Below are 16,467 nucleotides of genomic sequence, written 5' to 3' on the forward strand. Positions count from 1 at the left end.
ACTCAGTGTCCCATACAAATACTCACCTAACTAATCAATTACTAATATACACATTCATGTAGTTAGTGACCAACTGATGCAGCATGTTATACAACAACAGAGACAGTGATGCACACATTCACATAGTTTAGTTACTAATCCATGTATTAAGTGAGTTACTTTTAATTACTCACTTAAACAGACAGTCAGACAGCTAGTAAATCTTCCACCCAGACAGTTATATATCTACTCAATCTTCAATACAGATTGGTATATATATAATACATATTAAAATGTCAAACTAAACCGCATTCACTGGATGATGTCATCAGTGATGTCCTCAGTGATGTCATTTGAGATGTCATCAGTGATGTCATCAGTGATGTCACTGACCATGTCATGAATGATGTAATATGTGACATCATCAGCAGTGCATTGCGGGGCGCGAGTTCTAGTTAGCAGAACTAACTATAACGGAGGAATTTCAATGGTTTTGTATGAGTGAAATGTCCAGCTAACTATAACACCCCTGAAACCTATGTTTTTTTCAGTGAATTTCTTAGGTTTTTTTAAATGATAATTCCTAATTATAACCTGGTTGAAACCTATGGTTTTTTAGTGAATTTCAAAGGTTTTTTAAATGATAATTCCTAACTATAACCTGCCTGAAACCTATGGTTTTTTCATTGAATATATATATACACACATATGCAATATTACCTTTTGGCAGTCGCCAGTAGGTAGTTATAGGTAGGACCTAGTTTCCATAGGAAAATAATTTTTTGACTTGGCTATAACTTTGGCGTCATTTGACCAATCTGATTGAAATTTTGACCAAAAAGTGACACGTTGGTACTATTGATTTGGACCGAGAATTTGGGGCACAAAATATGGTTGCATTTGTAATGTTAATTCCCAAATGAACTTTTAGCCACCTCTACAGCCCGAGCTGCTGAACGGACTTACAGCACATTTTTCAGATAGGTAGATGTTGGTTCAAGGAAGTACCTTTTGCTTATTTGGTATAAATCCATTCAGCAGTTTTTGAGAAATTTAAGCTGAAAATTATTGTGATATCTCTGGCTGAGGATATTTCTCGATGAATCACAAATGCACGCGCCAAGGGGAATGCTCTGATTGGCTGGTCGCAACCTGAATAGAAAGCTGCGGCTGCCATTTTATCTATCGGTAACGGTTCCTGGGGTGAAAATGTGTGCGAAAACCCACATAAGGGGTCAGGGTGGAGATACTCTGACCCAATGATTGAGAAATGGAGGTGTTAATGATACAAGTTATGTGTCCAAAATGAATTTTTTTAATCACGTGCAATATTTGCAACTATGCCATGACCACTAGCATGACCCCTGTGTACCGTCGCGACTAACGATGTCATCGCGAACATTGGTGAATCATTAATGCACATTCTTATAGACATATTGAGATTTTGATAAATGTTTTTATATAGTTATTTATATAATGAGTTATCTACTGTGATGGTTAGAATTAATTATATAGTTTTAAGTTTTAAATGTGGTTGTGGTTATTGAAATCCTGCTTTTTCTTTTTGCTTTTGTGATGTAACCACGGGGATTGCGAGAAGCAATGTCATTGCGATCTCCGGAGGCACGGCGAAAACGGCAAATAGGTTTTAGAGATGGTTGTTCTAGAAATACACTAGAACAACATGAGTTTGAAGTGTACAGTAATAAACCTCTAGTGTGTAAAATACTGTAATGTGTGTGCATATATGTGTTTTCACTTTATGGAAAAGGCAAGATCGTCCCGGTTCACAACGTCATCGCGACATCCTGAATAACTGCCAAAATGGAAAATATATCGGAAAGATTGTTTTAAAAGACACTTAGTACAAAAATATGTGTTTAAACATGCTTTGAAAGAAGTATGTATATAGTAATATGTGTAGTGCAATGTTCAATATGGATTTTTTTACATATTATTTTTGGATGTGTTGGTGACCATTGAGTGTCTGCTTTTGTTTTCCATTCTCACGATGTGTTCGGGGGGATCGGGGCGTCGTCACGAGGATTCCCAGAAATTAAAGGAAAACAAACCTCTTTAGAAAAATACTAGGGTGGCTCTGGCAAGAGGCGTTGCATTGGTTGTGTGTATATGGCTGCTACACATAAGAGCGGATGCAGAGTTTCAGGTTAGTTAGAAACACCCTGTTGCCTTCATCTGTAAAGTGAGCTCCATCTTTTCTATAAATTCCATGCATGTCAAAACGCCGATTGTTGTTATAGATACAGCTCAAGTGATTGTCTCTGAGGAATGCAGAAACTGTTTGATTAACATGTTTCATGACTTTGTCAACCTGTGGACAGAAATGATTTGATTTGACCACCTCCATTTCTGTCTATGGAATATGTTAGAGTGTATATATGTGGAGTGCACCACACCACTGGAGTCAAGCTATCCTGGCTAAAGATGGCTGATAGCCAGAAACCAGTCCTAGGATGCTTGATTCCGGTCCAGGAAAGACATGGCTTGGCAGTTCGGGCTGGACTGTTCCCATGAGGCACAGGGTCAAGGCTGATTTGCATATGGCCATGTCTGAACAGGGGTGGTGTGGATTGCAAAAAAACGATGGATTTAGGCCCAGATCTCTGTACTGGGGGGAATGTATGACATTGTTCAGCATTCTGTCCATCAACTGTTTTTGCATATATTAGAGTACACCAAGGCAGCGTGAGGGAAAAGCAACATCAGTTCTGCAAAGGTTTCTTTCATTAGGATATCCAGACCTACCCCAGTTTATGTGCCTAGGTCATTGCCACCACAGTGCACTATCATGAGGTGAGGAACATAGGAATCCAAAATGGATTTAACCAAACCCAGCAACAGATGAAACTTTAACCCTCTCTTGGGAAAACCAAGTTATCTGCACATTTGGAAAATCTGCGTCTCTGTCAATAGCTCTCTTTTTTGCAGCCTCTTTAGCCCAATAGATATAGCTGTGGCTCACAATCCATACGTAGGCATTTTGAAGTGAAGCAGCGATAGCAGTCAGGAGAAGGCTGGAACCAAATAAGGTAGTTTTCCAATAAAAAGCAGTTAAAAGGGAGGTGTTTTCTTTTCTAAAGATATATTGGATGCTGTCAGCATAAAAGTGAATAATGAACCGTGTGTTCTATTTACAAAAACTGAGGTCCTAAGAATCCTGAAACTTATTCCCCGTGGAAAAGCTCCAGGACCAGACTGTGTCCCGGCTGATCTTTTCCTATCGGACCCTGATACTTGGGCTTCTTACATACTATTCTTTGCCAACGCAGTGGCAAGTGGAGCACCCCCACCAAAAACATGGGCGCGAGCGGAGATAATCCCAATATTTAAAAAAGGGGATCCATCCCTCCCCAACAATTACAGGCCCATCAGCCTGATAGACAGTATCCAGAAAGTGGTGGCAAGACTGGTCCTGGGTAGACTTCAATCTTGGATAGAGGATAACACCATCTTGATGCCCCTTCAGGCCGGCTTTCGCTCCCACACTGGTACCGTTGATCAGGACTTCTGGTTTGCGGCTATACAATGGAAGACTGTGACTTTGGGAGGGGGATCGCTCTACGCTGTGTTTATCGATTTAAAAACAGCTTTCGACCTGGTCCCTCAGGCCAAATTATGGCAGGCCCTTCGCTCGATGGGACTATCTCCAGCACCTTTGAATATTATTGTTAGGCTCCACCATGCAAATTACGCCCAGGTACGACGGGGGAAGCAAGGCAATGTGACGAGTACGAGTAAGTTCAAGGTTGGAATGGGAGTCAGGCAGGGGTGGGTCCTGGCCCCCACACTTTTCTCCTTGTTCATCAATATAGTTACAGAATACTTTGATAAACAACCAACAGACGCACCAAGAATAGCGGGCTTGCATACCCCCCTTTTGATGTTCGCAGACGACACATTGTTGTTGTCGAGGACTCAAAGGGGATTGCAAGACGCTCTCAACTGTTTTGAGGCTTTCTGTCGTGACCAGGATTTAGTCATAAATGTGTCCAAACCAAATTCATGATTTTTCACAAGAACAAAACTGTGAAGGGGAGAGTTAGTTTGGAGCAAGCCCCCCTGGAACAAATAGACACATTCACGTACCTAGGTCTAACAATAGGTAAAAACATCTCCTGGAAATCTCACATAGATACTATGAATCTGAAGCACTCACAGTTGGTGGGTGCCCTGCTTAGAGAGCATAAACAATCCAAATCTAAGCCTATTGCCCCCGCATTACAAATTTACAATACCAAGGTAGGGGCTTCGATTCTATATGGTGCGGAACTTTGGGACTTCAGTGATTTATCACCCCTAGCCGTGGCACATAACAACTTCCTACGAGCGCTTCTGGAGCTTCCCAACTCTACACCGCTGCTGCCCCTGTATCTTGACACAGGTAGTAGGAATATCAGGGACCAGGCTCGATTTAGTCCTATAGCCTTCTGGCGCAGACTATGGACGACTCCCAAGTTGGCACAGTATGCACAGGCCTTGAGCGAAGTCAAGTCCATGACTACCTCTGACAAAATCCCATGGTTCAGGGAGCTTAAGTTACCTTTAGTAGCTATGGGTATGAAGAGCTTATGGGAATCTCCATCCTCGGTGGCTTTTCCTTCTAAGAAGATACTAAAAGAAGTTTATTGGAACCATATAGAGCAACGGCGATTATCCCAGAGTAACAACTCCCTAACCATTGGATTCCGCGAGTTCAAGACATCTTTGACTTTAGAGCCATATTGGGATATTATTACAAGCACCCTGGAAAGAAAACTGTATCACCAGCTCAGGGTGGGTTCCCTACCTTTGGGGTTCCATATACTTAGTTGATAACGGGGATGTGGAGGTCATTGTCCGTTTTGCCCTGAGGTGTTGGAAACAACTGCACACTTCTTTTTTATATGCCCGTCCTATAGAAACCCCAGACTGAAATGGCTGAACCCTATCTGCAAGAATTTGGGTTTCAGGGTAGCCATGGCAGCCCTGAGGGTTCTTAGGACCAACACGGAACAAGCTATTGTGATAGCAGTGGCAAAGTTCTTGGGATGGGCTCGGGTAATAAGAGCTAACAAGTTGAGTCTCTCCAACTAGCTCTCTTTTGAAATGCCACCCTCTATCCCCCTCTTTAGGATATCTATTGTTGTATATATTTTAAATTTGTTCTCCTGTTTTAACGTTTTTTCTGCTGGCTTACTCTGTTTTTAATATGTCATAAATTGTCTTTTTATGCTGATGTCTTTTATGATTTTTCTAAAAATCGAAATTAAGACTTGAAATTGAATAATGATAGGTAGTGTGTTGGATGCCTTAGCAAGAGGTCTTATTATTGGCTGTTGTTTAAGGAAAGAAATGTAATACAGACATTGATATGGCTTTGAATCTGTGGAGTAAAGCACACCTTCTGTATCTTATTTCGAAGCAGCATGTTCCTTCTAGAATATTTTATGAACTTGTGACCTACTGGTTGCACTGGGTTGCTTGGTACACTGAGGTAAGAGTGTATTGGGGGAGGGTGGTAAGGAGACAGAATATTTTTTTTTAAAGTTGAGGAATTGTGACACAATTTAAGTAATCAAAGAGAGGAAACAGGGGAACTCTACTCACTAAGGAACCAGGGTAATAGTTATGTAGGAAAAACAGTGGTTTCTGTGGAATAATATACTTTATACGTATGATACAAAAGCACAATCGCAATATGGAGGGTTAAGAAATGGCAGAGGGCGAAGGAACCACTAACACAATAGATTCAGTGTAACATATTTTATAGCTTTTCAAACAAAAATAGATAAATACATTGTTGTAAAGCAAAGAAACATTTGTGTATTGTGTTCCAAGTGATAAAGGGAACCTAAACCTAAGTGACAATGTGAGTCTTACATACAAGGTTTCCACAATTTGTTCAAGTTGACCAGTCATTAATCATGCTCTTATCCAAACACCCAGATAGTAGTGATATACTCATGTAAACATGCAGGCAGTAACTATGCAGATATGGAACGACCCATGGAGTTCTGATATACTGAGGGAATCATCTAGGCAGTACCTGTATCCTCAAAGAATCATCTAGTTACTTTGTGGCCTATTAGGATGGCGGGCGGACCAGAGTCCGCCCGCCATCCTAGCGGTAATGGAACCGCCTGCCTGCCATGCGGCGGTCCCGCACCCCTGATCATGATGCGGTCACATCTGGCATTTTAACATTACGGTGGATGCTGCTAGCTGCAGCATCCCCGGCAATGGTAAAATGCCATGTTGTGCATTTCCATGCACAACGTGGCAGGCACTGCACTGTGCCTGCCACCTTGTGCATGAACATGTAGGGGAACCCCCCAAGTGCACCTCCCCACCCCCGCCCCCAGGGGCCCACAACGGGCCCCCAAAGTAAGTCCCCGCCAGCCTTTCACTAGTGGCATCACAGCCATGGAAAGGCCTTAAATTCCAAACATCATAATATGGATGGCGGTGCCTGCTAGGCACCGCCACCATATGTGGGCCCCAGCTCCGCCTGGCCAGCAATCGTAACAATTGCCGACTGGCAAAAAAGTGGCAGACAGACTTTCCATCTGCCGCAATGCCCACCGCCATCTTAATATGGCGGTGGGTAATTCAGGTTATGATGGCATGACGGTCGCCACCGCCAGCACGGCAGTGGTGATCGTTACGCCATCGTAAGCACCTCCTATGTATGCACCAATTAATCATCAAGGGAGTATTCATGTATTCAACCACTAATACATGTTTTTTACAAATTCTACTGAACAATATGTAGTCGTTTAGAACCATCTGGTGAATTATATATGAAGCTGTGACATACTCTTGGATGTAGTTGGAAGAATGAGGGAGGTATATGCTTTGATAGACATCAACTTGCAGATTGTTATATGCACCATTTATCAAAATTTAAATCTGATACATGTAAGTAAAACATGACTGAGATAGTAAATATAGCAATAGCACAGTGGTAGAGAGGCATCCAATAGCTATTATGTTGTGTTTGTATTTATAGTGTTGAGGCACTGTTTGTACATGTACACTTGGGCTACATTTAGAAGAAAGTAATACAGTAGAGAGCTGCAAGCCGTTTGGCTGCATCATGCTGCATTACTTTCAAAGCCCAGGGTGCCTCACATTTACAACACTATGATGGATTCCTATGCTCTCCCCTGTGAGAACTGGCTGCCATGCACCAGCGGAGGCACCCTTGCACAGAAGCGGCTCGTATTGGGTAAAAGTGGTGAGGCGGGAGATGGGCGGGGCAGGAGATAACGGAGATCAAAAAAACATTTACAAAAGAGCTGGGGAGAGGGGAAAATGGGGGACATAGAAGACAAAAAAGTACAAAATTAAACGTACGGGTCGCCACATTGCGTCGCGCTCTTCCACTCCTCTCACATGAGAGCAGCTTCAGGATGTGCGTTCCACGATAGACTGGGAGTCTATGCCTGCTCTTTCCAGCCCCAGCAATGCATCTGGGGTTGGAGAGGGGTCACTGTGCATGTGGTTTTCAGCCGGCCTTAGACCACCAGCTAAAAACCACATGCGCAGTGTAGGTACAGCCTACCACTTCTCCTCTAGCCAATCATAACACTGACCACGCCCTAAGCCCCTGCACAAGCAAAAAACAACGATAAAAAAGCGGGTTTTAAACCCATTTTACTATCGTTTTATTTTTACATATTTTAAAGTGCATGCAGGGTAGGTGAAGCTCCTCTGCTTTAGAAGAAGAGCGGCTGCTGCCCTTGCACCATGGTGAAAGGGTGCCTCTGTAATGGCGAAGATTGTTTTTGTGCAGGAAGGGACACCTTTCTGTACAAAAACAATCAGGAGAGGTATTTTCCTCTTGGTATGCGTGCTGTATAATGCACCATGAATAGACACAGGTAAAAATGAGGAGAACATTTTTTATTTGTTCTCGTTGCATCTCCTAACACCTCCCCTGGGGAGCATCACGCACAGCAACCCCCTGCCATTCTTCTTTCATGCAAAGTGCTGCCTGAAAAGCAGTTGTATTTATAAGGCCATGAAAAGCTACGCAGAGTGGCTTTATGTGGCTTTGTAAATATAGAGCACCACATTACGGTGCCGGTGTGAAAACAAGTGACGACAGGGAATGTGCATGGAGCTTGTAAATCTGCCTTCTTGCCATGATTTTTATTTTAAAATTTACAATAGAAGGCATAAACTGTTCTTTCAACATGTGTAAGTGAGAGGTGAAATATGCCTTAGCTGTGTTGTACAAAAGGGTGCTTAAATGTTAAAAGGTAACTAATAAATAAAGTTTTGTGTTTTGCTGTGTTTGTTATATTGAAGTAAGTGCATGTAGTAATATTTCTAGGTTAACCTGTAGATTTAGAATTGCAACAGAACATTAAAACAGTTTTTGTATTATGTGTAAGTTAGTAGTAAAGTAGTTGGTAGATTGGCTAGGGTAAACAATAAAATATACTTATTTTTTACAGAATAACTGCACACAGTTATAATGCCTACAAAAGCTTGGATGAAAAAGCAAAAGAAACAACTACAGTATTTTTGCAAACATGAGTTACAAAAGGGACAAAATGCAGAAAAAGTGGCGAAAGAAAAAATAGGTACTGGTAAGAGGACAAAGTAATTTCTTAAATGTATACGCAATTACAAAAAATACAAAATAAAGAAAATGAAATTATGACTATGAGAAACAATAAGGTTTGACAAACTGTATATCGCAAGAACAGAAAAGATTGTAAAAAACATGGACGTACCTTAACTAGGAAACAGAAGCAGTTTCAGGAAATCAGAGCCAGAATGTTTCCTAGTAATGTGGTTATAAATCTACAGAGAACTATGAAGAAGTATAGAAGAAGGAGAGAGATACTGAAACAGAGACAACAAGTTGAGAGAGCAGTTAATAAGGCCTTTGCTTTGCAGAAGAAGCTTTTCATTTTGATTCTCAATAGAATGAAGACTCTTGAGAAAATAGTATTGTGCATGAAGAGAGAAAACCAGAAGAAAAGATAAGTGAAAAGAAGTAACTTTTTTTTTTGTCCTCATTTACTACTCAGGTCAAGCCGTTAAAGACTACCCGGGAGCGACACACCATCTCAGACAACTGGGTGACAAGGCCTTACATCAGACTAAGCAGTGCCAATAGTTGTGTCACGGAACCCCAGCAAACATACGTGCGATGACCAAGACGGGTAAGCTGCAGCGTGTTCTATTTAGCCCACCTACAGGACGCCACCTGTTTAGAATAGGAATACGGGCCAGGGCAGCGTAATCATCGGACCGGGGGAAAAAAAAAACAACCCCGTCACAAACTCTCAGAATTATCCCCAATTCAAAAGATGGCAGAAGGCTCTCTTATTCTGGCTACCCGGCCTTGCTAGATCTAATTTGGAAACTTTTAGTAACGATGCTTGCCAATCCTGTCAGGTGGGTGGCGAAGAGTCTTTCCACTTTCTGCAAATTTCTCTTCTAGCCAGCAAAATAGAATAAAACAATAGACTCTTGGCTGGACCTAAAACTCCATCTACTAATCCAAAAATTATATGTGTGGAAGTTAGCGTGATTTGCCGATCAAGAGAAGTTGACAAAAAACGGCTTACCGATCCCCAAAAAGGGGACAAAATTGGACAATAAAAAAACATATGCAGATCCGAAGCCGCACTTTCTCTGCATCTCAAACAAGATACCGGCGAGCCTTGTGAAAATTTTGAGAGCCTCTGCGCTGAATAATATGCCCTATGCAATGGAAAGAGATGGTTACGACGTAGCCAGGCTGGTTTTACAATTTTCCACAGTTTTGAAGGAGTCTAACCAGAGATTGGAAACATCCTGGGCTAAGAAGGAGGTTCCCCAGAGTTTTTCGGCTAGTTGGAATTTGCCGTCCATCTCGGCTTCATTGGGCTATTTTTCTAGTAAAGCACCTCTTTGGGATTCACCAGGGACCCCAGGATGGCTCAAGGATAGCCTTGCTTTACCTTCGAGGGAGGCAGGGCTTTAAGAATGGGGCGATTTGTTTCTAAAGGGAGATCTATTATCATGGAAATCTCTTAGGGATAGGACTGGATTAGACCTTTCAAAGTTTAAATACCTAGAAATGACCAGCTGGGGTCAGGCACAGTCCGTAACTAAGAGTAGATTCCCAGTGGGTGGAGGTAACCAGCTTGAGTTCGTTACTAGATAAAAGCCCCTTTAAAAAGGAGGTCTCCTTCTGGTACCAAACAATGTTAGAGGAGATGGACGGCGAATTCCAACTAGCCGAAAATCTCTGGGGAAGCTCCTTCTTAGCCCAGGATGTTACCAATCTCTGGTTAGACTCCTTCAAAACACTGTGGAAAATTGTAAAAGAAGTAACTTTTGTTCAGTTTTTAGTGGAGAATGGATGCATACTTCTAGTACAGAACCTTTCTTTAATGAAGAAAGCTATCTCCAGGGTAAAAGAATAGTTCATGCTTTTGATGAAAGCGGCCAATGCTATGAAATGAAGAATGACAGTCCTATAGGAAAAGAGTTGATTGTACCTAGAAATGTAGATTAAGTTATTGCAGTATACAAATGGAATTGTAGGAGTAGTTATAGTATTAGACAGCAATCCAGAGATATATTCAGGAAATTCCTAAGTATATTTCTAACGCAAAGTTTAAAACACAAAATAAGTACTTTGCAAGGTTTGGATCCTTGCAAGCTGAGAAAGCATACACATTTGTAGGAATACTCACTAGCTTGTTTATCAAAAAAGTGTGCCAAAGCACATTTCATCATTTTAGGTTGCTAGCTGTACACCACTCAATAATGCGAATTCTAGTCAGGAGGCTGTATTATTTAAAAACTCTTGCTTTATGTTTAGGAGAAATGTACTGTGGCAGAGGTAGAAAAGGTTTGTGATGAAGTGCAGTTTTGATTCTTTGGTCCAGAACAGGACTGTAGGAACGTTGAATAGTTGATAACAGGATGAGTTGTAGAACAGGACATTCTTTTTATTGAAGAAAAGAAAAAACAAAGCAAGGCATCAACAGAATACAAAAGTGCATAGACTGTATGAGGGCAGTGCGAAATTTCAGTAGACATTACAATAGGCAACGCACTGATGGGGTAAGGGGGGAGGAAAAGAGGGTGCAGCAGTAACATGAAAGCAATCAAGAACAATAAGGGGTCAGGGGGAAAGCGGGACATCAGGGACTGCAGTCGCTGGTGGTACACATATGTCCCCTCTATATCGATTCCAGGGACCCCAAACCTTATGCCATTTTCGGGGGCGACCCCGAGCCAAATATATTTTTCCCTGAACATGCACCAATCCATGTTTTCCATCCACACCTCAAGAGTAGGAGGCCTCTGGGACCCCCACAACTGTGCAGTGTTCCGTTTAGCAATCATGGCCCCTAGAGTCACCCACTGGGTCTGTGCCACATTATGATCCGTGGGCTCCCAAATATTCAACAGGCAGCGCCTGGCCTCTGGCAAGAGAGCCACACCTGTAATCTCCTGCATCACCTTGTGTATCCTATTCCAATAGTCAGTGTCTTTCCGACACTCCCAGATGATGTGGAGGAACGTCCCCAGCTGTCCACAACCCAGTTGACACAGACCCTCCTCGGAAAAACCCATCCGGACCAGACAGGGACCCGTGACATAGACCCTATGCAATATCTTGAGCTGAACTAATCTGAGTCGTGCCGGAATCGCGACCTCCTTCGGTGAGGAGATCGCTGATTGCCAGTCTTCATCATCAAGCTCAAGGCCGTCACGGGTCCACTGATCTTGTGATTGCGACAAAAGGTCCGCCCTGTGGTTAATCAGTTTTTTATACACCAGGGAGATGGTACTATCTGGGATATGGCCATCCAACACACGGTCCTCCAACGGGGTAGATTCTGGTATTTCCTCCCCTTCCGGGAAGACTGACATTAGTGCATGACTGACCTGAGCATAATGGAAGTACTCCGTCCCTTCCAGTTCAAACTCAGTCTGCAAGGCCACAAACTATTTCACTTGTCCCTTAACCCAGAGTTCTCCCACCTTGGAGATACCAATGAGATCCCACTTGTCGAACCCCTTAGTGTTCCACAATTTACCAAACCTATCAGAGCCGAAAAGCGGGGTCGCCAAGGTCAAACGATCCTTCCACCCTAACGAACTAGTAGCATCTTGCCAGATCCGTACAGCCGTTTTCGTCGGCCCCGTCAAAGTCTTTACCACCGATTTAGAATATAACGCTCTGTAATATTTGCCGCCGGGAAGTAGCCACCTATCCATGGCGAAACCAGGATTTAACTCAGGGCCATACATACCGTGGTTGATGGCATTTAACTGCGACGCCCATTAATATCTTTTAATGTCGGGGAGAGCAATGCCCCCATCATACCACGGGAGCGTTAACTTGGCCAGTGCAATACGAGGTCTGCCATCCCACAACAATTTCCTTTACAGACCCTCAACTACACGAAAGTAACTAGCTGGAACAATATCAAGTGTGTTCTGAAGGGCATATAGAAAACGAGGGAGAGACATCATCTTGAAAAGAGCAGCTCGCCCGAGCAGTGACAGCGGGAGCTTCCGCCAACCGGCAACATCTCGCTTCAACCGACTCAAAGGAGGGAGAAGGTTCTTTTCATATCGAACCACGGGGTCCATCGAAACATAGATCCCGAGATATTTGAACCCCTCTTGCGCTATCTGGATGGGGCAGTTATGCGGTAGGATCGGAGCATCACCACAAAGAACATAAAGATAGGATTTCGCCCAGTTGATAACCAAGCCAGAGTTTCTACCGAAGGAAGCCAAAACATCACATAGTACTATCAAAGATTTCCTGGGAGAAGTCAAGTAAAGCAAGATGTCATCCGCATATAATGAGATGCGATCTTCGAACTGCGGAGACCAATGAATACCCCTCATTGAGGGCTCCCAACGGATCCAAGCTGCAAGAGGCTCTAGGGCCAACGCGAACAAAAGAGGAGACAGCGGGCAACCCTGGCGAGTACCCCGCCCAAGACAAAATGGCGCCGAGACGCGTCCATTAACCACTATCTGGGCGAGAGGGTCCGCATAGAGAAGCCGCACCCAGCTAATGAAATCTGACCCAAAGCCAAATTTAGCCAACACTGCCCACAAATACGGCCATTCCACCGTATCGAACGCCATAGTGGCATCCAACGACGCCAAAATGGCCAGCTCACGCAGCGTCGCGGCCTTCGCGAGAGCCTCGTGCAGACGCCTAAGGTTCAACACCGTATTCCTGTGCGGGATAAAACCAGACTGATCCGGATGGACCAGCTCACTAACGACCTTGATCAGTCTATTAGCCAGCAGCTTGGCCAGAATTTTAGGTTCGGCATTTAACAGTGAAATCGGTCGATACGAAGCACACTTATTCCTTGGTTTCCCTTCCTTATGTATTACCATTATCGATGCCAACCGCTGATCGCTGGGGAGGAGACCACGATCTCGGGACTCCAGGAACATGTCTCTTAAATACGGAGCAATCTTGTCCAGACAAAGCTTGTAAAGCTCAATCGGGAGACCGTTGGGACCCATCGCTTTACCCGAGTGTAGGGAACGCATAGCTAACGCTACCTCATCCGCAGTGATTTTACAGTCCATGAGGTCTCGGTACAGGAACTATAGTTGATAGTTTTGAAAAAGAGATACCAAAATTTAAGACAGTATGTGCTGAAAAACCAGAGTATATTTGTATATGCTGTTGACGCACTCATTACAAGAATCAAACGCGGACTGCTGACTTATACTTCAAAAATGAAAAAGAGAATAATGAGAACTGGCAAAGATTTGCACTGTACTTAATTGTAGAAGAAAGATTTCTCTTGTCCACATGAAAAGTTATTTTAAGTACTGCTACAATAAATTAGAGGATAATAAAAGGCCTGCTAGAGTTGTGCATAAAAAGTTAGAACTGGCTCCCATTCCAGAAGCACTTCAAGGTTTAAATATTTATGAGCCCATTCCTATCCAAACTATACATCCATTTCAGTCTATTGTACATATGGAACCAAAGACAGGCAAGTTACTCCCAACTGAGCTGCAAAAAAGTCTAAAAGGTAGAGTAGAGTATTTGCCATTAGATGTCAAGATAAGCATTGAAACGATTGGGGTAGATAGAGAATTAGAGGAAGGACTAGTAATTCTTGTAAATGGTGTGCCTATCACGACAAGAAGATATGGCAGGAGTTAGTAGATGTTACCGAAGTTAAAAAAGCAACTTTATATCTGGTACAAAACAATTTTACTATAGAAATGTGGAAAGCCTGCCAGATATCACACATATGGAGGATCAGACATTTCCATCAACAGGTCAGATTGAGAAGGTGGATCAGTCAGGACAGAAGAAATTTAGGAATATTGTAGCATCCACCCTTTGCATTCTGAAGAGGTTATTGGTGGTGCCATTGAGCTGTTTCAAATGAAGGAAGCAAAAGGAGCTCCATTAAGTGTATGGGAAAAAAGTTTAGAAGCTCAGTGTTTCCCACATATGTTTCCTACCGGAGTAGGTGGCAGGTATGACGAGCGGCCTGTGCAAATGCCTGCAGCTGATAATAGATGTAGTAGACTTTATTCAGAAGACCCTAGATTTTGTCAGTGTATTCCGTATATATTTCACCAATTATTTGAGAGTTACTTGTCTGGCCTCCCAGATCCTGTGATTCATATTCTAAAAACAGGAGTTCATTCGCATAATATATCCGCAAGAGAACCTTTGGAAAAAGATCAAGGAAAAGATGAGCACTTTGAATACAATTTAATAAACCTAATGGCATGTACTCATCACATCTCCCATGCACAACAGTTGCACTAATCCAATCATCCAGCCACTACCTAAGGAGTCATTCAAAAACTCAGGTACTGCACTTGAATTCATCTAATCTCCCAGCCACTACTCAGACACCCAGGACCTACCCATGCATTATGCAAACACCCAGAAACTATGTATGCACTCATCCATTCACTGAAGCACTTCCTATGCACTCATCCACTCACCCAGGCACTACTCATGGACTCCTCCAATCACCCAGACAGTACACACTCACTCATGCAATCTCCCAGTCACTATATATGCACTCACCAAATCACGCAGACAGTATCCATGCATTTACTCAATCACCCAGACCCTATCTGCGTACTCACCCATTCACTAAGCCACTACCCTTGCACTCAAACAATGACCCAGGGTCTACCCTTGTACTCATCTAATCACTGAGATGCTACTCTTGCAGACATCTACTCACACACTCATACAATCAACAACGCACTAATCATGCGGTTATCCAACTACCCAAGCAGTACCCATGCACTCATCCATTCACTCAGGCACTATCTATGCACTCACACAATCCCCAAAACACTAGTCATGCCTTCATCTAATCACCCAAACACTACCCTTGCACTCATCCATTCGCTGAGGCACTACCCATGTACTCCTTCATTCACTTGGGGTCTACCCTTCTACTTATCCATTCACCCAGGCCCTACCCTTGCAATCATGCATTTATTGAGGCACTACGCTTCCGCTCATCATTTCACTGTGCCACTGGACTCAGGCTATCCTGGCTGATGAAGGGTGAAACCCTAAAACCGGTCCTAGGTTGCTTGTTTCCAGTCCAGGGAGAACCTGGCTTGGCAGTTTCTGCTAAACTGTTCCCATGAGGCACAGGGTCAAGACTGATTTGCATATAGCCAGGGCTAAACTGGGGTAGCATGGTGAGCAAAAGAATGATAGATTTAACTCAGATCTCTTGACTGGGGGTGAATGGTTTGATTTGTTCTTTATTCCGTCCATTAATTGTGTGTCTTTTGCTTCCTCGCCCTAAGTACACTGGGTATGCCCAGACGTGGGTCCCGGGCTCACTGTGCCACTGTAATCAAGCTATCCTGACTGATGAGGGTTGAAACCCTGAAACCGGTCCTAGGATACTTGTTTCTGGTCCAGTGAGGACCTGGCTGGGCAGTTTTGGCTACACTGTTCCCATGAGGCACAGGATCAAGACTGATTTGCATATGGCCAGGTCTAAACTGGGGTGGCATGGTGAGCAAAAGAATGATGGATTCAATCCAGATCTTTTGACTGGGGGTAAATGGTTTGATTTGTTCTGCATTCCGTCCATCAATTCTGTGTCTTTGGCATCGATTCACGCAGGCACTACCCATGCACTCATCCATTCACTGAGGCACTACCCCTGCGGTCATCTAATTACCCAGGTACTATCCATGTACTCACCCAATCATGTAGGCACTATGCTTTCATTCACCCAATCACCCAGGCACCATCTATGCACTCACCCAAGCACCCAGCCATTACCCTTGCACTAATACAATTACTGAAGCACTACCTTGCACTCATACAATCAGTCAGGCATTATTCTTCCACTCATTCATTTACTCAGGTACTAACATTGCACTGATCTATCAGCTAGTACCCATGCACTCATCCATTCATCCAGGCACTACCCATGGAGGCAGAGGGTCCTGTACCTAGTCCAAACCAGTTCT

The sequence above is a fragment of the Lissotriton vulgaris genome, chromosome 8, assembly GCF_964263255.1.
Source record: "Lissotriton vulgaris chromosome 8, aLisVul1.2, whole genome shotgun sequence".
In the NCBI taxonomy this organism is placed as follows: Eukaryota; Metazoa; Chordata; class Amphibia; order Caudata; family Salamandridae; genus Lissotriton; species Lissotriton vulgaris.